At 41.5% G+C, this 22,836-nt stretch overlaps 1 long non-coding RNA gene across 4 annotated transcripts in view; it reads right to left on the reverse strand.

The window, feature by feature from the left end:
* The window catches only part of LOC142818189 (uncharacterized), a 37,794-nt gene extending 16,231 nt beyond the window's left edge, over window positions 1–21,563 (reverse strand). Inside the window, exons 1-4 of one of the 4 annotated variants that reach the window (XR_012906670.1) lie at window positions 21,462–21,515; window positions 19,513–19,640; window positions 18,932–19,067; window positions 16,035–16,089 (exon numbers count right to left, since the gene is read on the reverse strand). This is a non-coding gene — a long non-coding RNA (uncharacterized LOC142818189). Of the gene's footprint in view, window positions 1–16,034; window positions 16,090–18,931; window positions 19,092–19,512; window positions 19,641–21,461 lie in introns of all 4 variants that reach the window. The other 3 variants (XR_012906669.1, XR_003089262.2, XR_012906668.1) reach the window with 3 other exon arrangements.
* Window positions 21,564–22,836: the final 1,273 nt, after the last annotated feature.

Genomic DNA, 22,836 nt, shown 5'->3' on the forward strand with positions numbered 1-22,836 from the left:
AGGGTTTTTGAGCACCAGATATTAGCATGAGGTGACTGGGAATATAATAACAATTAGTAAACCTTTTTTTCAGGATATATACAATAGGGAAATTAAGAAGAAAAAAGGATTAATTTATTTGTTTGAGAATAACAGTGGGGAACCAGTGAAGAAAGATAAAGGAATGACATAGATGTTAAACAGGTATTATACATGCAATTTTGTTAACAAAAGAAGGGCATTTAGTATTTTCTTGGGTCACTTCATGAATAATGGAAGAAAAGGTTTATTCAAAGGCCAGGGGATCTTAAATTAAGAAGGTTCAGGGTTGTATGACATAAATCCAAAGATCTTGCTAAAGGAAATGGTTATGAAAGCTGGCGGCACTGTTTCCATCAGGATGTGTGTGGCTGTTGTTTCACTAATGCCCTTGGCCCTGTGCAGCCATTGACAGCAGCGAAATTGTGCAGAAAGTTGGTATGAAATGCTACCATTCTGCTTCGGTAGCTTTTTAGACTCACTTTACACTGTTGTAGATAATTGCACAGGATAGGTGACAGCAGCAAGTCAAGCCCATAAGAGGAGCTAATAGGTAAATCTTCATAAAAGATATGACAAAGATCTGAATGCAGAAGTGGTGCTCTGATAGTGGGAGGGGATTTATTTTAAGTGTATTAAAACTTGGTTTAAGAGCAAGGTAATAAATGGTACCGGGAATAAGATGACATCTGTTGCATCTGCTTGAGCATTGCACTTGAAAAAGTGAAAAGAATGGTGAAGGATAGAGTATGAGCCATCAAGTGAAGGATACTGGAACTTTGAGAAACTGTTTCCCACATACTGTACTACTTATGTGACATTGAATAAGTCGTCTAGCTTCTGTGTTCCTTGTCTGTAAAATATTTCCCCACCTCACAAGGGTCTTGTGAGGATAAATGCATTATGCTGATCTGAAGTAAACCGCATGAAATTCAATAAGGACAAATGCAGAATACGCCACTTAAGAGTTTCTGGCCAATAGGAGCTGAGAAATTTTTCTGGAGGCAGGGCCAGTGAGCAAAGCTTCCTCCTTCCATTGCTCCCCCTTCCCAAGCTGGAGCAGAGTCACATGGCACAGCCAACCCCCCCTCCATTAAAAATTATTGCCCACTCCTGATCTAGCCCCATTTCCTACTATCAGACAGTGGCCAATGCCAGAAGCTTCAAAAGGGAATAAGCAGAACAAGGCAACCCAGTGACCATCCTCTGTCTTCCAGTCCCAGCTTCGGGCAGTCAGAGGCTTTAGGACACACATAGATGAGTTTATCTGGCAGACAAAGTTATAATAAGATCCAATGGATGATGAAGTGAGACAAATTCAGATGGGAAATAAGGTGTAAATTTCTATCATTTGGGGCAATTAATCATTATAGGATGATAGACTCTCATTTAATCTTTTTTGATCTCTTCTTTTTTGGTATTAGCCCTGTGCAGTAAATGCTTTGTCTCTCTGTTTTATGTTTGGCCTCCTTATTTTCCAGCAATAGCCTGCAATCTTTCTCAAAGGAGGTAAATTCCCTTCTCTGCAAGTATACCTGATTACTGCACTTGTTGTATTGCCTCCCTAAACATGTCAGCGTAGACAGGAATTATCTTTCCCAACTACTATTACTTGTTCAAATGCTCAAAGCTGTAGCACATAATGGTGCAGATGTGAGGAGCAAGCAGTGCAAGTCGGGGTGGGTATAAAAGTATAGGCAGTTCCCGGGTTACGTACAAGATAGGGACTGTAGGTTTGTTCTTAAGTTGAATCTGTATGTAAGTCGGAACTGGCGTCCAGATTCAGCTGCTGCTGAAACTGATCAGTTTCAACAGCGGCTGAATCTGGATGCCAGTTCCGACTTACATACAGATTCAACTTAAGAACCCCAGGCGTCACCAAGTCAGCTGCTGCTGAAACTGATCAGAAGCTGATTCCAGGAAGCCCGGGGCAGAGCAGCTTTGCCTCGGGCTTCCTGTAGTCAGCCACTGGTCAGTTTCAGCAGCGGCTGACTTGGGGACGCCTGGGGCAGAGCAGCTCGGGTGCTGCTGGGTTGGTCCAGTAGTGCGGCCGCTCCTTGGCGCTACTGGACCAACCCAGCAGCACCCCAGCTGCTCTGCCCCAGGCGTCCTGATTCAGCCGCTGCTGAAACTGATCAGCAGCGGCTGAATCAGGACTCCTGGGCAGAGCAGCTGGGGTGCTGCCGGGTTGGTCCAGTAGCGCCAAGGAGCGGTGCTGCGGGACCAACCGGCAGCGCCCCACCTGCTCTACCACAGTCCCCGGGCTTTGCTCCACGTCTCCCTGGTCTGCTGGGGGAGGGGGGCACTAGCTGCGTCCCCCCCCAGCAGACCAGGGAGACGCGGAGCAAAGCTGCGGAGGACCCCTGGGTCCTCTGCGGCTTTGCTCCGCGTCTCCCTGGTCTGCTGGCTCCCCCAGCAGACCAGGGAGACGGGGAGCAGCTTTTCTCGCCCCGGAGGAGGCGGGCGGCGGGACCAGGCGTCCCACCGCTCCAGTCCTCCGGGGCAAGAAAATCCCCGTTGGTAACTGCGGATCCAACATAAGTCGGATCCGCATAACTCGGGGACTGCCTGTAGTGTAAATCTCGTCTTTGCATTTTTCCTCCAACCTGAGTGCGGGGCTGCCCCTGCTCTGCCTTCCACTGTAAGTTAGAGAAATCATCATACTGCTCTAACTTATGGTAGCTGCTAATGGTCCCAATACAGGATGAAATCCTGATCCAATTGAGTTCAATGGCACTTATTTCAATGGAGCTGGGATTTCACCCACAGTTTTAAGTTGGGAAATGACTGATTTAAAACTAGAAAATAGAGCAAAATAGGGAGAAAAGGAATTTCTGTGTATCTCCACTCTCTACCTCCATTCCCCCTCATTCAAATAAATAATCAAATCATTATTCATGTTGGAGATTGTCCCTTTAGGGGGCAGTAAATGGAAAATTAAGAGGACACAGGCAATGTTGTGAATGGAAAATTTTGCTTGGCTGAATGTCAGGTAAACATTAGAACTAGGTTTTTGAGATTACTACTAATTATGAAGGTTACCGCTGAAATGGTTAAGTAGAAGTCCATGTGAAAGAAACTGCAGCATTGATGATACAGTAACCATTTTGGGGGAGAATAACTTCATGCCATCAAACCAGAGAACTATCAAGCTTTTAATAACTCACATCAACAAAATATAATGAGTAGATTTGGTCCAGACATATAACCCAGAGAAATATCTCCATGCTCTGCACATTATCTTTATTTATCAGTGAAAGCTGTAATCAAGGCTACATTGATATCACTTTTGCGATAATTCCCTATTTTCACAAGCTTGTCACTTAAAAAAAAAACCCTTCTTCAACTGAAAATGTCATAGTCGGGTACCAGCCCCAAAGTAAATTGTTTTCAAAACTATGAGCAAAATCTGCCATAGACATTTAGAGGGATAGTTGAAGTTGAAGAACAACACTTTCCTATCTTTGTAAAAAAGATTCACAAAACTAAAAACTGGAAAAATAACTGCGTTTCATAGAATGAAATATTGTAGTTAATTAGAGATCATTGTGGGAAATGCTCTGGGCCAGTGAAGTTATACCATTTGTAGGATCATGAATACTATATAAAAAGTATTGAACAATATAAACACATATTATTGATGTTAGTTGTAGAGTTGCTGTTCTTTCATTTCACTGGGAAGTTTTATAGAGACTAGAACCAACACCTGCTGAAATCTGTGGAATATGTGGACTAAGTTTTAGATGCATGAATTTTTACTGGGGGTACTTCTGTTCTACAGTGAGATCAGTAGAGAATAGAGTTTAAATTTTCCTTTAAAAAACTTCTTTAAAAATCAAACAAGGAAAATGACTCTAAATAATAAAATCGCTTCCTATTCAAGATACAATTATAAACACTCGAATGCCAGAAAATGTAAAACTTAAACTTCTAATATTCTGGTCTATTGTTTATTCACGAATAGTTCACTATTAGTATTTAGCACTCAAAACTCAGTTTGTTTTAATGGGACTTGCAGGTCACATGGTATGTTTCTCTGCTTGGAAGAGAGCAACTTTTGCAGTCAGTTTTCTAAGTATGGATACTTGAAATTATAATTTCTCCTTAAAGTTTCCTCAGATATTCTGCAACATTCCTTTAAAACTCAGTGTTCCAGTGAACATTCTTTGTCTGATACAAAATCATGGAAAGTAATTACAGAAAGCTGCAAACCCAGTCAGAGCAGATTTGTTTAAAAATTGAGTGGCATATTTGTAGGGATTTGTTTTGGAATATTTGCCTAGCTCTAATTTATCATTCAGTCAAAAATGCACCATGGTAATTTCAGGGCCCTGTTCCACCACACTTCCTCAGAATGAGTCACTCCATGAGCAGTGCCAAATGTTATGATTTCAATGGCACTACTCAGATAGTTAGGTACTGTATTACTCAGCATGAATAAAGGTGGAAGAATCAGAATATAAAATAACTATGATAACCGAGTGGTTGCAGCTGTGTTGGTTCCAAGATGTGAGAGTAATAAGGAGGCTGAAGTAATATCTTTTATTGGACCAATTTCTGTTGATGAAAGAGACACGTTTTCATTAAGGGTACATCTACGCAGCAGGGCTAAACTCAAACTAAGCTATGCAACTTCAGCAGCATCAATTATGTAGCTTAAGTTGAAATAGCTTAATTTGGCTTTTGGCACTGTCTACACAGCAGGAAGTCGAAGGAAGAACACTCTTCCCTCGACTTCCCTTAGAATCATAGAATCCTAGGACTGGAAGAGACCTCAGGAGGTCATCGAGTCCAGCCCCCTGCCCAAAGCAGGATCAACCCCAACTAAATCATCCCAGTCAGACCTTTGTCAAGCTGAGACTTAAAAACCTCTAGGGATGGAGATTCTACCACCTCCCTAGGTAATCCATTCAGGACTTCACCACCCTCCCAATGAAATAGTTTCCTCTAATATCCAACCTAGACCTCGCCCACTGTAACTTGAGATCATTTCTGCTTGTTCTGCCATCTGTCACTAATGAGAACAGCCTCTCTCCATCCTCTTTGGAACCTTCCTTCAGGAAGTTGAAGGCTGCTATCAAATCCCTCTCACTCTTCTTTTCTGCAGTCTAAATAAGCACGAATCCCTCAGCCTCTTCTCGTAGGTCATGTGCCCCAGCCCCGTAATCATTTTAGTTGCCCTCCACTGGATCCTTTCCAATGCATCCACATCCTTTCTGTAGTGGGGGCCCTAGAATTGGGCACAGTACTCCAGATGTGGCCTCACTAGTGCCGGATAAAGGGGAATAATCACTTCTTTAGATCAGCTGGCAGTGCTCCTCCTAATGCACCCTAATATGCCATTGGCTACAAGGGCACGCAGTTGACTCCTATCCAGCTTCTCATCCACTGTAATCCCCAGGTCCTTTCCTGCAGAATTGGTACTTAGCTAGTTGGTCTCCAGCCTTTAACAATGCTTGGGATTCTTCCGTCCCAAGTGCAGGACTCGGCACTTGTCCTTGTTGAACCTCATCAGATTTCTTTTGGCCCAATCTTCTAATCTGTCTAGATCACTCCGGACCCTATCTCTGCCCTCCAATGTATCTACCTCTCCCCCTAGCTTAGTGTCATCAACAAATATTATATAGTAACGGAGAGTTGGTTTATGAGTTGCTCTGCGTGGGTAGGTCAGTGCTGTGATTTAATATAGTATCCATGTTCACTTAATACACCTGTCACTGTGTGAACTGTAAAATTGTTTGATTTAGTTGTAATTGGTGGGTTAAGAAAATGTCACTTCATTTACGACTTTGTGGGTATGTCTAGACTCCTGTAAACCTTGTTTCATGAGGCATAAGGGATTGGTCGGCAAAGACTTCCCCAGCCGACAGATCTGCATCTAGACTGCTGCACTGTGCCGGATCAGCTGATTGTCGGCAAAGCGCGGCAGCCATGTTATTTTAATGAAGTGGGGATTATTTAAATCCCCACTTCTTTGCCTATGCTGGGTAAACTAGTTTACATGGCTCCATCTAGACATACCCTGTGTGTTTGGAATCCTTTTTTGGAGCATTCTGAACTATACAGGCACAATCACTTAAATGTTTATATAAAGAATTTGTCTTACTTGGGAGTCTCTTTGGAACTGGAAGAGGAAGTAGTTTGTGAATGCTGCAGTATTGGTGAAATACACGAGCACTGCAACACTCCCTAGTTTGCAAACTATCCTTTAATTCTGTAGTTTGAGAAATAAGGGTTGCAAAAATTGTGTTGTATGCATTTGGAATGAAACCAGCAATTCCCCTTCATTTCCCTAAGAATTGCAGCTTAAATAAATCACTTAATAATCTGTATAGTATATTTTTAGGTGCTTTGCTTTTTGACATTACTGACTTGAAGAATTGGTGGCATTTGGAATGGCTGAATAAAGCTGACACTGAATTTCCTATTTAAAAATTAGAATAACGTATGTTTTCAGATTTGATCATTTTAATGTAGTTTTCTAATTAAAAGTGTCATTTTATTGCTACTTGAAGAAATTAAGCATTTATGAGGTGTTTTAATCATGGTTGGTTTTAGTAAACAGATAAGGATTGAAATACATTTTCCATTTGAAAAGAGATGATTTCTCTATTTTTTTTTTGCTCCAGAGGAGCTTAATTGTCCCCTAGGGCTTAGGTGGTGATGATGGCTACTTTGGGGGAATCTGCAAGGGAAGTCAGGCACTATTCAGATAAGTGTCTAAAAGTAACCTATATGGCAGAACTTGTTCAGTGTTTAATTTTTTTTTATAAAAAAAGTCTTTTTGGCAAAAATAGGAATTTGTATGAGAAAATGTTTATTTCCATCCAAATGTTCAAGTGTTATTTTTATGCTGTTTAAAAAATTATATTTTGGTTTGTTTTTTTTCACAATTAAAAAAAATCTTTCTTGTGGTAAATATTTTCTTTACCAGCTCTACTAAGTAATCTGAATATTTCAGGGGACTTTTGGGTCATCCTTATTCAATGCTCCCTATTTAATTTTGCCTTTTTATGAAAAATGCCCAAGGATTTCTCTCTCATTCACTTTTTCAGCTGGTAGCTCATCACATCCAAATTCTTCTCTGTTATCCTCAGTTGTGCCCTGATGGCTGTGATCTTCCCCCCAAACAGTTAAATAGTGGCTAGGCAAATATCTCTTTCCTCTCTATCTTTTTGTAGCAGCCCTCAAGTCCCTTTCTTTTCTCCATCTCCTAAAAGAGGGGGATTACTTTAAAACAGAAATTGAAGATAATTTGAGTTGGGGAGCCCTTTGCTCTTAATCCAGTGTGAAATTGGCTAGTATACAGTGAGATATCTTGTTATTAGTACTAGTTTTATTTTATATTCTAAAATTGAGTTCTAAACCAGGTAAATGTTCAGAAGTTTTCTCTATTTCCAAATATGTTCCTCCAGTTCAAGCCCCGATGAACACTTTCATTTATTTGAGGTTGATCTTTACACAGTTGAAGTTTTTAATTAGTCTTTGCAGCTTCCCTTCCACCTTTTTACTCAAGGAGGGACCATTGTTACTATTGCAGCTATATAAACCTTGCCAAAGAGTAGTAAGCATAGAATCTGTTTCCCACTTCAGCTGTAACAAGCGATTTGGGGCTACCCCTACAACAGCTTCATCTAATTAAGATAATTCAGTGGAAAATTGTTGCTATAACCTTAAGCATCTGAAAATCTTGGCATCAGACTTGCTTGGCATGAAGTATAAATCAGCTATTGCGCATCTTACATATCAGTCACCTAAATCAACAAGTGTCTTTAAAGCATTACCACTAATGATGAGCATAGGTCAATCTGAATGTTGTCGAATTTTAAAAAATGTACAGCTATAATGCTGGTGACAGCTTTAGATTAACCATGCTAGCATCTGAATCTTCTTAGCCACACAGCAGGCAGGGAGGGCTTCCCCCCAACGAGTTAGTCTCAGTGGGGTTTTTTTTTGCATGAAGATTATATCACTTGTGGGCACAAGCATTAGACTCTTTTTGTAAGTAGGTGTCAAGGAGACCCTATACAGTTCTTTCATTCATTCACTGATTATCTGTATCATGTCTTCCTTCCTTCCTTCCTTTCTGAGGCTTTTCTCCTTGAAGTGGGCCACTGCCTGATGGAGGATATGGTGCCCTTGGTTTGGTTGGTGCCTTGCTCCTCCCTGCTTGTGATGTCCTCATCAGTTTTCTTAAGATTCACCTTCAGTGTGCCTTTTTAGTGTTTCCTCTGACCGCTCTGGCCATGGGGAGCTGAGAAAACAGGGCTTGTTCTGGGAGCTGAGAGTCTGGCATCTGCACACAGTGTCCAGCCCAGCGGAGTTGGTGTGTGAGGATCATTGCTTCTATGCTGGTGACATTGGCTTCAGTGAGGCTGCTGGCATTAGTGCAGTGATCTTGCCAAAGGAGCTTCTGGAAGCATCACTAATGGTACGTACCTCTCCAGACTCTTGAGGTGTTTTTCATAGTAGGGATGTGAAAGGTTAACCGGCTAACTGCTAAGCATCATAGGTAATGCTTACTGGTTGTGGTTAAAAGTAGGATCTGGAGCAGCTTCCTACCCACCACAGGCAGGGGCTGCTCCATCCCTGAGGGACCCACCGCAGGCAGGGGCTGGTCCAGCTGGAGCAACCCCTGTCTATGGAGAGCCTGGCCCAGTCCTCCTCCATAGATTACATGCTGGCTTCTTGAGAGCAGGGCCAGCTGCAGAGAAATCTCCTCCCCATGAGTGTGTCTGGTAATCCTTGCTGGCTCCGTTCTCTGGGAAACAGCTTCACTGTGGCAGGGAAGCCTCCTCCCTAGGAGTGGAGCCAGCAAGGTCTGGTGGCTTCACTGCGGGCTCCACAGTATAAAGCTTATTTAAGCAGTGTAAAGCAGAGCCCGCAGAGTGTGTAACCTCATAACCACTGAGATTTTTCAATGGGTTTTTACACGGTTACCTTTTTAACTGACTTTTTACATCCCCAATGGAGAGGTCACCCTGATTTCACATCCTTAAAGAAGTGTGGGAACAGCAATTGTCCTGTAGACCTGGACCTTGGTGACCTGCCATTGTCACAGTTCGTGAAATCGTGTCGGAGCAATTTCCCAAAGAAAGCCCTTGCATTACTGGATCCTGTGCAATATCTCACTGTTGAGTTTTGAGAAAGTTTCTCCGCTGTCTCCAGAGTCTGATCTTTGATGGTGATTTGTGGGGGCTCATGTGCAAGGCTGATGGAGCACTGTAGTCTTCTCACTATTGAGTGAGAGACCTAGGCTTCGGTATGCCTGTGTGAGGAAATCCAGTATGGATTAAAAGTCATTCTCTGCATGTGTGAGGATGACGCAGTCATCAGAATACCAAAGATCAGCAATGGACATACTGAAGACTTTAGACTTTGAGCATAGATGTTGAAGATTAAAGAGTTGTTTATCCATTCTGTATTGGATGTAGTGTCCATTGCAGAGGTAATCTCTAGTTAGGACCCAAAAAACTGGTAAGCAGATGGAAAACAGGGTTGTGACAATAATGCATCCTCACTTAACCCTAGTTAAGATGATGAAAGGTTCTGTCTCCAGGCCATTACAAAGAACTGTGGCAGTCATCTGAGCATGGAGAAGCCTTAGGATCTGAATAAATTTTGGAGGGCGACCAAATCTGACCAGCACGTTTCCACAAGGCTTCGAAATGGACACAATCAAAGGCCTTTCTTAGATTGAAGAAGTCCTATTTTGCTCCCAAGACTTGTCCTAGATTTGGTTGGCAAAGAAAATCATGTCAGTTGTCCCACAAAATGGTCTAAAATCACACTGAGTCTGGCAGTATTTCCTCAGCAAAGGGAAGTAATCAATTTAAGAGGATATGAGCAAGAATTTTTCCTGCTGTAGATAGCAAGCAGTGCCTCGATAGTTTCCACACTCTGAGTTGTCTCTTTTCTTAAAGACTGTAACACTAATGTTCCCTAAAACTTTTGGAATCTTTTTATTATAGTAGATATGAAGAAAAAGTTTGTGGAAGTTCCTTACCAGTTCTTCACCTCCAGACTTATAGACTAGTTCAAATACAAGACTTGTACTAGACTACAAAACTAAGTAGACAACAAAGTAGAACTTCAGCTGGTATGCCATCATGCCCTGTTGCTTTGTTTTTCTTGGTATGTGTAATAGCTTGTGTTACTTCTTCAAGGGTGGGGAAGGTCAGCAAAAGATTTTCTTTCATATCATTGAGGTACAGATTCTATAGTGGCATCAGAAACAATTGACTCAGTTCAAGAGTAACTCAAAATGCTCCTTCCGTCTGGCTTTGATTGCTTGTTATCCTTAAAATACATTGACTCATCTTTCCCTTGGAGCAGTACGGCTCCATGAGAGCATGGACCATAAATGTCCCTTATTGACCGAAAAAAGCTCCTCATTTCATGTTTATCAGCATACATATCAATTTGCTTGGTCTTTTTTTGTTACCACTTGTTTGCTGTTATGGATTTTCTTTTGGGTTTCAGTTTTGAATTGTTTGTATGACTCTTTCTCCGGCTGGTATGATATGTCATTTTGCCACATGCAATTAACTCTTCTTTTCTAGTTGAACAGGCTCTAAATCTCAGGATTATTTTCATCGATCCAATGTTGGTGATGCTGAGTAACAGCCAATGGACTCAGCACATGTCAAGAAAATGGCAGTTTTTAAACCTTTCCAGAAATGTTCAGGATCATCAGCTGTAGGCACAATGGCAAACTTCTTTGGAGACACTGCTGAAGTCACTATGAGCGAGTCACTACTCTATGTTTAAGTCACTATGTCTTCAAGGGCCTTTCATGATGAATTTCTTTCAAACTGATTTTGTCTCCTTTCATATCTCCTGAGGGGATATGAAAATTCATGATTGATTTAACAAGGTGATGGTGTCCAACAGTTATCAGTTCCATGTGTGGCCCTTATAATGTGGACATCCTTTAACTCCTGAGTGCTAACAATAACACAGTCAGGAAGATGCCAATCCCTGGAGCAAGGGTGTCTCCAGCTGGTCTTATACATCTCACTTTGTCTACAGAGAGTATTTGTAATGACCATGTCATTTTCTATACATTTGCTTGAAGGAGGATGTCATTAGAGTTAGTCTTTCTTACTCCTTCTTTTGCAATAGTGCCATTTTAGAGATCTGACTACTGTCTAATTCTAGGTTAAAATCACAGAGGAGAATGATCTTATTCTCTGTGGGAATGTTGGTCAGGACTCTGTCAAGATCTGTATAGAAATGTTCCTTACCATCCTTGACAGAATCAAGCATTGGGCTATACACACTGATGACTGTTACTGAGCTCAAGACAAAGAGTCATTCATCGATTCCTACAGGAAATTCTGTAAACTGATTGACAAACTTATTCCTAATTGCAAAACTGCCTCCAGGAATGCACTCGTCCTTTGCAGATTTTCCTTTCCAAGAAAAGGTATGGCCTCCACCACCTTCTCTGAGAGAACCTTTATCTGGGCACCTCACTCAGGGCAGCAATGTTGTTGTTGTATCTCACAAGTTCCCTGGTGATGAAAGCAGTTCCTGCTGGTCATGCATTACCTTTATTATCCATCAGAGTGTGAATATTTCATATAGCAAAAGTAAATGTTTATAGTTTGACCACAGGCAAAGCCATCCCACTGGATGTGGTAATCTAGCCAGGAGTGTATGAGACAGCCTAAATTGAAGGCACCTTTTCTAGTCCTCTCCCCATGTGGGGTAAGAAGGATGGATCTTAAAGAGAACTCTCAGTCATGGTAGTAGCTGCCAAGTTGCATTCTTGTTTCACTCTAGGTACAAGATGACCATCTAACTATCACGGCTTATATGCAAGTTCCTGGTTAGGGACGGCCTGGTTCACTAATCCTGTCTTTGTCACCTAGGCCGTGTCCATACTCAGGGTTTTTTTCAGGAAAAGTAGCCTTTTCCCGAAAAAACTTCCCCTGCGTCCAGACTCAAGCCGCGTTCTTTCGAAATTATTTCGAAAGAACGCGGCTTTTCTTTCGATGGCGGTAAACCTCACTTCACGAGGAAGAACGCCTTCTTTCGAAAGCTCCTCTTTCGAAAGAAGGCGTTCTTCAATGTAAAGAGGCCGTCTTCGAAAGAGAGCATCCAGACTCGCTGGGTGCTCTCTTTCGAAAAAGCGGATTTCTCTTTCGAAAGATCCACCTGTAGTCTAGACGCGATCTTTCGAAAGAGGCTCTTTCGAAAGATGCTTTCGAAAGAGCCTCTTTCGAAAGAAGCCTGCATTCTAGACATAGCCCTATAGTCCATGATTTCTTTTAACGTGGGAAGCTGGTGTGCCTACAGTAACCATACAGTCATGACAAGTTGGAGGCCTGAGCACTAATGGCAGGGAAAATCCAAAAAACTGGAGGTGTCCTACTTGCAGCTTTCATCCACTTTCACAGTTGATGAGATCCAAGGGCCCTCTTCTGCCTGATTCAATGTTAAGGTCTTCGGGGACTGGACTGTGTGTTGTCTGGCACCTCCCCTTAGATCAGTTTACCTTGGGAGACCCTTGAAGCTCCCAACAACTTAGATGTGAGCATCATTGGAGCCTGCAAGCCTCTTCACCTCTACAAGGTGACAGTCCCCAAAAAGGGCCCCGTGAATAGGTTGTGTGCATGAGCAGAAGTAGAGGCTTGAAATAAAGCTGTTGTGTTTCTTTCAGACACTCAGTATTTTCATTTCTATGATTCACATACTATATAAAATACAATTTCTCATCTTTTGTCCTTGTTTCCACTCACACTTATCATCTTAGAACCTTCCTATATGTTTCTGTGTAATCCCTATTGTTGATTTATCACCACACTTGATTCCTAACAGACAGGCGGAGGACAGAAATGCCAGGCCCCTGGGAAAGGGGATAGGTGGCTCCAAGCCCGTTCCCCAATCTCTCCTATTTAGCAGTCCTGTGAATAGATCTTTGTGCTTCTTCTCACACCTGTTTTGCTTCCTGTTCCCATCAGTTCAGTGACTGAAACAGACCATCTAAATCCATCCATTTGCTTTCTTTATCTTTAGACACCACTAGTCTGTTCCATTCTTTCTGCAAACCCGGCTTAAATTTCCTTATAATTTCTACATAAAGATACCCTGATGATTGAGACATATCCAATCCCATATCATGTTTTCAGTGTACATTCACGACAGCTCTTCAGCTCTGTTTGCTACCAATAAACCAGTCCCACCTTTTCTGTTGTTCCCTCATCAAGTAAATGTCTTCCTAGATTGATTATGCAAATGTACTCTAGGAACGCTGGCATTACAGATTCAAATAGCTGCAGCCTTCCACACATAAAATGGAGGCTGATTTGAATGAAATGTCCGCTTTTAGCTAAATGAGCATTAGAACACAGCAGCCCAGTTTGGATAAGATTTAAATTCGTTGTTCAAAATCTTTGCTTGTTTTTTCACTTAGCCAAATGTGCTTCTAAGCCAAGAGGGTGAATCTGACATGAATCTGGATATGACCCTCCAGATCGTGGTATATGTTCTATGGTTTTAGAGGTGAGGCATATTTAGGATGATATGGTTATTTTGATGTTACAAATATGAGTTATAGTTTGCCTAGGGGGGATTGAAATATAGTAAAGTGGCTTTCCTTTTCTTTAATCATATGAATAGCAAATATAAATTCATATATGCTGGACAGATAATATTCAAAAGCTCGATCCCCGTGCTGAATAGCCCATAATATACTCCATGGATGCAGAAGGATAGAGCTTCAGTTGGTGTAAATTGGCATAGCTTCATTGAATCTGAGATGTATTCTGAGCTCAGGACAACAAAACTATTTCTTTTGTCTTCTCTTCCCCTGCTAAAATAGTAAACAGTTTATTTTAAACAACCGGGATGACTTGTTTTTCCAGGAACATTTGAATTCAAAGATGGCGTTTGTTCATTGAACTGGAACTGAGGGAGAATTCCATACATAGAGGCAACAAATGGAAATATAAGGAGAAGGGAATAGATGTATGTATGGGATGTATTTTTTTAAAAATAGGCTGTATAGCATAAGACCCCCTTCTCTTTTTATAGTTGGGGTACTTCAGGACTTCTCATACCAATGACCCATCTATATTATTATAGGAATGCCTACAGGCCTCAGTCTTGTGCTAGATGTTGCACAAATGCATAGTGATTAAGGTGATCTGTGCAAATTCATATAGAAAACCAGTGGAAGACTTCGAAATGGATCTCGTGTTCTCTAGCTCCCAGTCTTTGCCCTATTCACTGGACCACTGGCTATAGCTAAAGATTAATAAGCTAACCATTTTTTAGCAACAGATTATTCTCCTTATTGGGAAAGCAGTTTCAGTAAAAAAAACTTATAATCAGAGATAACAGAATCAAGGTTAGTTTTTCTCATTCCTCCTTTCCCTCAAAACTGTCTTTTCACTTTATCTATCCCAGTCAGTAAAACTGCATCTTACAGCTGTTTTTGTCTACCTAAGCAAGGCCAGTTTTTTCTCCTGACTCTGGAGTATCCTTGCTTCCAATTTTGGGGAAGGAGGTTATGTCCACAAAAAGACTGTGGATTATGGCAGCTTCAGTTCTCCCACAACACTGACAGCATGACACAGAGAACCTTGTTTTCAGAGCTGTGTTTGCACAAATGTGTATGCAGAAACTGTATATGTAGTCACCCAAAATGTGTTTGAAAATCAAAGTAATTGTACAAAAGGCCAGGTAGACATTTAAATGAGCACTTGCACATGCATTTTATTACAATTATGTAGTTAGCTGCAGTAATTGCATACACAAATTATGCACACTTGTTTTTTCATGCTTAATTGTGAGTGTGTGATCTTGAAAATCTGGGCCTATATTAATGAAAATGTTAAGTCTGATTTTTAACTTTCTCTCACATTTTTCTTTACATCCTTATTTTTAGTGTTTTCTCTGGTCAAAAGTGATCTTCTAATTGCCCATATTTATTAAGAAGTGGGTGGTATAGATGTATGATTTGTTATTATATTATCGTACTCTACCAGAAATACATCATCAAATGGTGAGAAAAAACATTTAACAACCTGAGTTGTTTTACCTGTTTTGAGAGGGCCTTTACATTGATCAACATAATAGATGTGGACAGGAGATGAACTACTAAAACAGACTATGATTTGTTTTAGATTTTCTAAACTAAATAAGAATGTATTGCTCAAAGATGTGAATTCGTGTATGGACAGTACTAAGGTATTGTAATACTTATTATTATGCTATTTGTGTTTGCCTGGAATATAAATAGGGCTAGATTATAGTATTATGGCCTGATATTGCCAAGCATTTACACTTTTGTGTAATTTTGCTGATTTAAGTAGTAAGATTGCTATACATCTGACGAATATTATGCACATGCTAGAATGCTTATTTAGGATCAGAGCCTAAATGATCATTTGCATAAGAAGTGGATCATGGAAAGATGTGATGGAACAAAGTTAATACAGGTTGAACTTCTTTATTCAGGCACCCTCGGGACCTCACTGGTGCCAAACCAGAGAATTTGCCAAACCACGGGAGGTCAATATTGTCTAGCAGCATTACAACACTTCCACTGCTTACTGCTTAGAAGACGGGGTAAATTAGAACTAAATAACAACACAGAACACTGAGAGCCAGGACTGGTGGCGGTAAACAAACCTTATGGGGCCATGGGAAACTTAGCTATACCCATGTTATGTAGGGACATCCAACTAACTAAAAGCATGCTGGACCACAGATGTTGCTGGACCCGAGAGTGCCAGACTAGAGAGATTCAACCTGTAGTAGACTTAAAAGTAAACTTAGTTTGCTGTTTTAATTACAGCAAAACACTTTTTTTATTATTAGGTAAGTTGAATATACTATTCTGCTCTGCGGTTTTCCCATTTTCCCACTTAACATCTTTAAATAACGTTTAGCAGTCACTATTGATTCCCCACCTAGTGTTAATGTTATAGACAGAGAAGTTTACAAGTCAGCATGAAGAGACTGGAACAGAACTGCAAATATCTGTGGCGTAGTCACAAACATACCTCTGGTCCCACAGAGACTGGAAAATATTGACTTCATGGATGATTTTCCAGTAATCTGCAGTGAACATGTATTGGAAAACAAAAGACAAAGGAAGAGGATTGCAGGCTTTGCTTTGTGTTCAGTGGTGAGTTCTCTTCCTTCCTCTACGAGCCTCCTCTTTTATTCTGTTCTGTTTAAGGGCTTGAGCCTATACTCCCTGAAGTCTATCACAAAATTCCTATTGGGTTTACTGTATGATATCAGAGTCAATGCTAATGGACATTATTTGAAACAATGTCTGGGGCCATGCTAATCTGGTATTGATGATTAATGTCATCAGATAATGGACCTACGAATTAAAAGCTGAAGACCTGGTTCTGCCTACCCATTGTCCCATATAGACTGTTCACTGACTGAGCCTGAATAGAATGACCATTTTAAGGCCCTCATTCCATCCGCTATAATAAGTTTTGGATCAGACCCTAGTGAGTAATTTCTCCTTCTTTTCCCTTTAATGACATAGTTGCCTTTTATTTCTCTCGTGTCCAATTAACTACCGTATATACTCGAGTATAAGCCGAGTTTTTCAGCACAGTTTTTGTGCTGAAAAACGCCCCCCCTCGGCTTATACTCGAGTCAGCATCTCGAGAACTAAGGCGGGCGGGCTCAGCGCGTCTCTGCCGCTGGCCGGGTCTAGCCGGGTCTAGCCCCGGAAGTCGGGGCGAAAGCTGCTCCGGTGCCCCTGGTCTGCTGGAGACCGTCTCCAGCAGACCAGGGGCACCGGGCGGGTTCCCGCGCTTCTGAGGCTTTGCCAGAGCAAAGCCTCAGAGGCGCGGGACCCCCCGCGGCTGCGGCTTCAGTCCGGGAGCCTGTGGTCTGCTGGGGACGGTCCCCAGCAGACCACAGGCACCCAGATTGAAGCGGCAGCAGCGGCGGTTCCCCGCGCCTCTGAGGCTTTGTTCTGGCAAAGCCTCAGAGGCGCGGGACCCCCCCGCGGCTGCGGCTTCAGTTTGCACAAATGTGACCGTTCCCAGCAGACCACAGGCTCCCGGACTGAAGCCGCAGCCGGGTCCCTCCCTCTGAGGCTTTGCCAGAGCAAAGCCTCAGAGGCTCTGCTCCCCCTGTCCCTGGTCTGCTGGGGAGGGGGGGTGCAGCTAGTGTGCTCCGCCCCCCCCAGCAGACCAGGCTTTTGTTTTGGACTCTGGGGCAGAGAAGCTGGGGCGCTGCCGATTGGTCCTGCAGCGCCCGCTCTGGGCACTACTGGACCAACCCGGCAGCACCCCAGCTGCTCTGCCCCAGGTCCTGATTCAGCTGCTGCTGGTCAGTTTCAGCAGCGGCTGAATCAGGACGCCTGGGGCAGAGCAGATGGGGTGCTGCTAGGTTGGTCCAGTAGCACCCAGGAGCGGAGCTATTGGAGCAACCCAGCAGCACCCCAGCTGCTCTGCCCCAGTCGTCCCCAAGTCAGCTTCTGCTGAAACTGACCAGCGCTGATTACAGGAAGCCCCAGGCAGAGTTGCTCTGCCCCGGGCTTCCTGGAATCAGCTGCTGATCAGTTTCAGCAGCAGCTGACTTGGGGACGCCTGGGGTTCTTAAGTTGATTCTGTATGTAAGTCAGAACTAGTGGTCAGTTTCAGCAGCGGCTGAATCTGGACGCCAGTTCCGACTTACATACAGATTCAACTTAAGAACAAACCTACAGTCCCTATCTTGTACGTAACCCGGGGACTGCCTGTACTGTTTTATTAAAAATATTTAATCTGTCAAACTGCTGAATAGTTTCATATTAGTACAGTAACTTACGCCAGATTGTTAGTGCACTAAACACAAGAAAGACTGAATACTAGGACAATTGTCTGAAGAAATGTATTTAATACAACTGAATATTGGAAGGTACGTAGGAACAATTAAAGGGTTCTACTTTAAAAGAAATTACTGCCCTTCCCTGGTGGATTTGACTAAATGTTGTAGATAGAAATTCATTATATTCTTGGGTTTCGTTTATATACCAGTTGAATGACTATTGGTTTTGCCAGTATTTCACAATAAACTTTTAAAGAGAATTTATAATCCAGAGCATATTAAAAGTGCTCAGTTCAGTTCCTAAAACTTGTGAAAAGAAATGAAATGCCACATGTAGCTTTATAGGAACTTTTTAAAAAATGATATATTAAAAGGGTATAAAACATTTCTAAGATTAAGTTGGAAGTATTTTACTTAAACTTTCATGTACTTGAATAGCTGCTGTAGATTGGCAATGATGCTACATTAGGTGCTATTTTTACTTGTTGTGGAAGAGGGCAGATTTACTATATTTTTCTTTCAACTTTTTCTACATACTGCATTTTGATGTTCGTAGAGCTGGGACTGCTTCTAAGTGAGTTAAATACATTCCAATATGCTTTCTTAAAAAACTACTCCATAATAGTTTGTCAGTGATGATGACAATGTCTATGCTGATAACCTCACACCAGCTGAAGCTCTGTTTGGACATACAGATGATGAGGAGGAGAACTCCAGTTTTGAAGGATTTTAGCTCTTGTGTGTTAGCTTGGTTGCTGATTGAGCTAAGGTTGTTGTACTTTTAAAGTTACGGTATTTTTGATACCATATTGTTTTTGTTGACCCCCTTTTGCACTTACAGAGCTAGGTTATTGTTTTTCTTTGAAATAAATATTCATGTAATTTTATTGGTATCTATCTTCATTTTTTACATTTACCAGTAGCTGCCTCATTTCCTACCCTAGGCTTATACTCGAGTCAATACTTTTTCCCAGTTTTTTGGGGTAAAATTAGGTGCCTCGGCTTATATTCGGGTCGACTTATACTCGAGTATATACGGTATGTTGTTCCCTCTCAAATTCCACTCTCCACCACATCTAGCCTCTTTCTCCCAGGCCTTCATTTTCTTTTTCCTTACCTTCTCCTTTCCCTTCTTCTTTGCTTGTTTATTCTTCATTTTTTCCTTTTTCCTTCTTTTTCGTGAGTCAGTATTTTTGGAAACTGCACTTCCTTCTAGACAGAGTCTGGTGGTTTGTTTCTCCCTTCTAGCTGCTCTAGGAAGGTATGGCTTCAGATCACTACCATATAAATTCAACAACTGTCTCTCATGAATATTTGAAAGTTTATTACATCTCTATTTTGAGTAATATTTATGCTGTGCTATTTCCCTTGACAGAACAAGGGATTCCCATAATCTGAGAAAGATTTAGATATATTAGACTCATGGGTGCATGAATAGTGATTTAATAAAATAAAAGGTGAAACAATACAGATGGGGGACCAAAGATAATGTTGGAAGGCAGTTTTAACTGTCTCCAATTTTTACTAGATAAAGGGAAAACTTCCCATTCACATTAGTATGTTTTGCAGTAGTCGCTGTTGGCTACAGTAAGGAAACCCCTTCAGAGAAGAGACTTCAGGGGTCACTATGGATAATATACAGTATCTCAAAAAAATTTCAGGGAGCAGTTAAAGGCAAATAAGTTGCATTTGTCGTACCTGCAAAAGGTATTCAGGCATTAGAGCATTGTTCCTTATGTCTTGTAAGTTATTGTGCACTAGTGTACATCCTACAAAATGAGGTGCTCTGCTTATGTATCTGAATCCGTTGTATGTGTGTCTTATACCTTTTAATAATATAATAATAGGGTCATTTTACAATGCAGCATTTCCTCCACAATATTCAATCATGGTTGGTTCTCAAACTGTTGAGTCTTGACACATTTTGTTGGGTGGCACACTATTGCCTATTTTGCTGATAAGGAGTTTTTGATTTCTAACTTTAAGGCACATATTTGTGAATGGAGAGAAACAAGCAAACAAAAAAATGTCCCAGAGGAGCCATTGCCAACAAATTATTGAGCAAGACTTTTGTGACGAGCTCAAGAAAGTGAGCTATGATGTTTTGATGAGATCAAAAAGAATGTTGAAAAATGAGACAGGAGACATGAGACCAACTAAAGGATTAGAAAATGCTTACAGTGATAGACTCAAGAAGCTTTGTCTATTTATTTTAACAAAGACAATGTTAAGAGGTGACTTGATTAACATAATAAGTATTTACAAGGGGAGCAAATCTATATTTGACATAATTTGTCTGTCTGTCCATGTGTCTGTCTGTCTGTTCAACAAGTCCTCCTAAACAGTAATAGCTAGGATCATTAAATTCAGTTAACAGCTTCCTCTGATCATAACTTAAAGCAAGGTAAAGCGTTGGTTGTGCCAAGAAAATGGGATGTGCCTGGAATGGGATTGCTTCTCATAAAACCAAATAGAAAAGAGACAGAATCACTAGGCAGGTGAAAGGAGCTGGCTGAGGACACCGTCCCTGGCAGGACTGCCCCAGTCCTGAGCCTCCCACCTCCACAAGCGCCCTTTAGAGACAGCGGAGGGGGGGCCTGAAGCTCGTTTCTCCATTTGTATGGGAACATGGCTGGCTGTTCCCCTTCATAAAAGAGCAAGGGGAAAGTGCACAATTTGCTGCATTCCTTACTCTGGCTGGTGAGTGCCGGGACAGATGAACCTGGACCTGTCACAGTTTGGGGACATGCACTCCCTCCCCGGCTGTGCCCACTGGAGCTGCAGTGGCCATGGAGAGGTGCTTCTCACCTGGCCCCAAGCTGCTACGGTGAAAGAGGGATGGGGTAGTCCTCTGTCCCTGGGGAAGCCTGCATACTGAACCCCTCATCATCAGCCCCATCCCAGAGCAATGATTTAAATGAAGTATCAAAGGGGTAGTCACCTTAGTGTGTAACTGAAAAAACTTAAAAAACAACAAATGGTCCTGCAGCATCTTGGGGTATGTCTACACTACGGGACAAGGTCGAATTAAGATATACAATTTCATTTACATTAATTGCATAGCTGAAGTTGAAGTAGCTTGACTCAACTTTTGGCGCTGGCCACACTTCAGGAAAACAAAGGGAGAACATTGTCCCTTTGACCTCCCTTACTCCTTGTGGAAGTAGGACTTACTGGCATTAACCAGAGTGCCCATCTCCGTTTGAATTAGCATGTCTTTACTAGACCTGCTAATTTGAACCCTGGAAGATCGACAGTGGCAGCTTCAATCATCTCTGTAGTGTAGACATACCCTAAGAGATTTTAAAAAAATGTAGATGATATCACGAGCCCATGAAAGCTCTTGGTATCATCTACATTTTTTTTTAGTCTTTAAGGTGCTACATGACCATTCTTTTTTTTTTAAAAAAAAAAGAAAGTATGTACATTTTAAGTTTATTTTCCACAAACCAAAAATTAATTAAAATTAATTAAAGATCCGAGCAATGCTGAGTAAATCTTCTAGTATTTAATAATGGGCTCTTTAATCTAGCAGAGAAAATGGTAACATGACTCAGTGGTGGGGAGTTGAAGCTAGACAAATTCAGACTGGAAATAAGGCATACATTTTTTAACAGTGAGAGTAATTAACAATTGGAACAGCTTACCCAGGTTTGTGATGGATTCTCCATTACTGTCTATTCTTAGATTGGATGTTTTCTAAATCTGCTTTTGGAATTTCTTTGGGGAAATTCTATGGCCTATTGTGAGTCAGACTAGGTGACCACAATGTTCTCTTCTGTCCTTGGAATCTTTTAATATATTTTGGAATGTTGCCATAACTAGAAATCCCTGACAAAAAGGCACACTCCAAACGGTTAAAAATAAAATAGGATTGTACAAAACACTTTTTTTTTTATTAAGTGCTCGGGTATTAAGGTGACTAGGGCCATATAAGTAGGTAGCTAGATACAGCAAGTAGTAATATCTGGTCATCCTTTCCAAAGGTGACTTCAGTGGGACGCTTTACTGGTACCAGAGTCCATGCTAGGAGATCTGTTTTCAGGAGTGCAGCCATGTATGTGACTATTAGGTTATTTCCATGTCTTCTAGTTATCTATCTACATTTTATTACATACTCCATTTTCATTTGTATTTGTATGTAACTGAATGATGGTAGTAGAGAAGGCACATAAAGAAGGAGAGGAAGTGGGGACAGGGGAATTAAAATACTAAATAAATTACAGTTCTGTTTACAAAACTTTAACTTACAGTAATAGAAGTTCATTTGCGCAGCACATATTTTTGTCTTTGAGATTTAACTATAAGCCCTCAGACAAGTCAATTTACAATCGTGTCGGAAAAAATCAGTAATACACTGCTAATAAGGGCAAATTAAAATGGGAATTTTGAAGAAATTGGACCAGTTACAATTACCATTTCAGCTGAATTAATTCCTATTAATATTTATTAAAAGATAGACATTTACTGGCCTCAATTTCAGCTGTAGATTACAGTCTTGATATGAGATGTTAAATGAAAATATCAGATCTTAATCAACAAGGTGATTGATTCTTGTGGTAGAAGATTAACTCGATCGGACCATGAGGTTAATGCTACATCTCCCTGTTCTAACCAGTGGGCTGGGTTTAATGACAACCTAAAAAAGTATGCATTTGTCATTGTTTCTCAGGAAATGCTGATTTCCTTTAGAATCAGAGGTAGGTTATATCTTTGCAGTCTGCCCTAAGTAAGGGACTTCATGAAGCTGTTGCAGACCAGGGTCACAATTCCTTCCCTGCTCTGGGGAAGAAGTTAGTTTCTCTGCATCTGCCCTCCTGCTCCCCCCACTTTTTGTGTGTGTGTGCATGAGTGCATGAAGCAGTGTACTTCGACCTGTGCATTCAGCTTGGCTCTTGAGTGGGATGGCAGAGCCAGGCCTCTCCTTTCCCACACCCCTGTCTCCACTTGCTGGCAGCAGGGATTTTGGGAGAGATTCCCCTGCTCTTCCTCCACAGCTGGACTGAGCAGATCATCCCTTAT

This window comes from Pelodiscus sinensis, chromosome 12 (assembly GCF_049634645.1).
Source record: "Pelodiscus sinensis isolate JC-2024 chromosome 12, ASM4963464v1, whole genome shotgun sequence".
In the NCBI taxonomy this organism is placed as follows: domain Eukaryota; kingdom Metazoa; phylum Chordata; order Testudines; family Trionychidae; genus Pelodiscus; species Pelodiscus sinensis.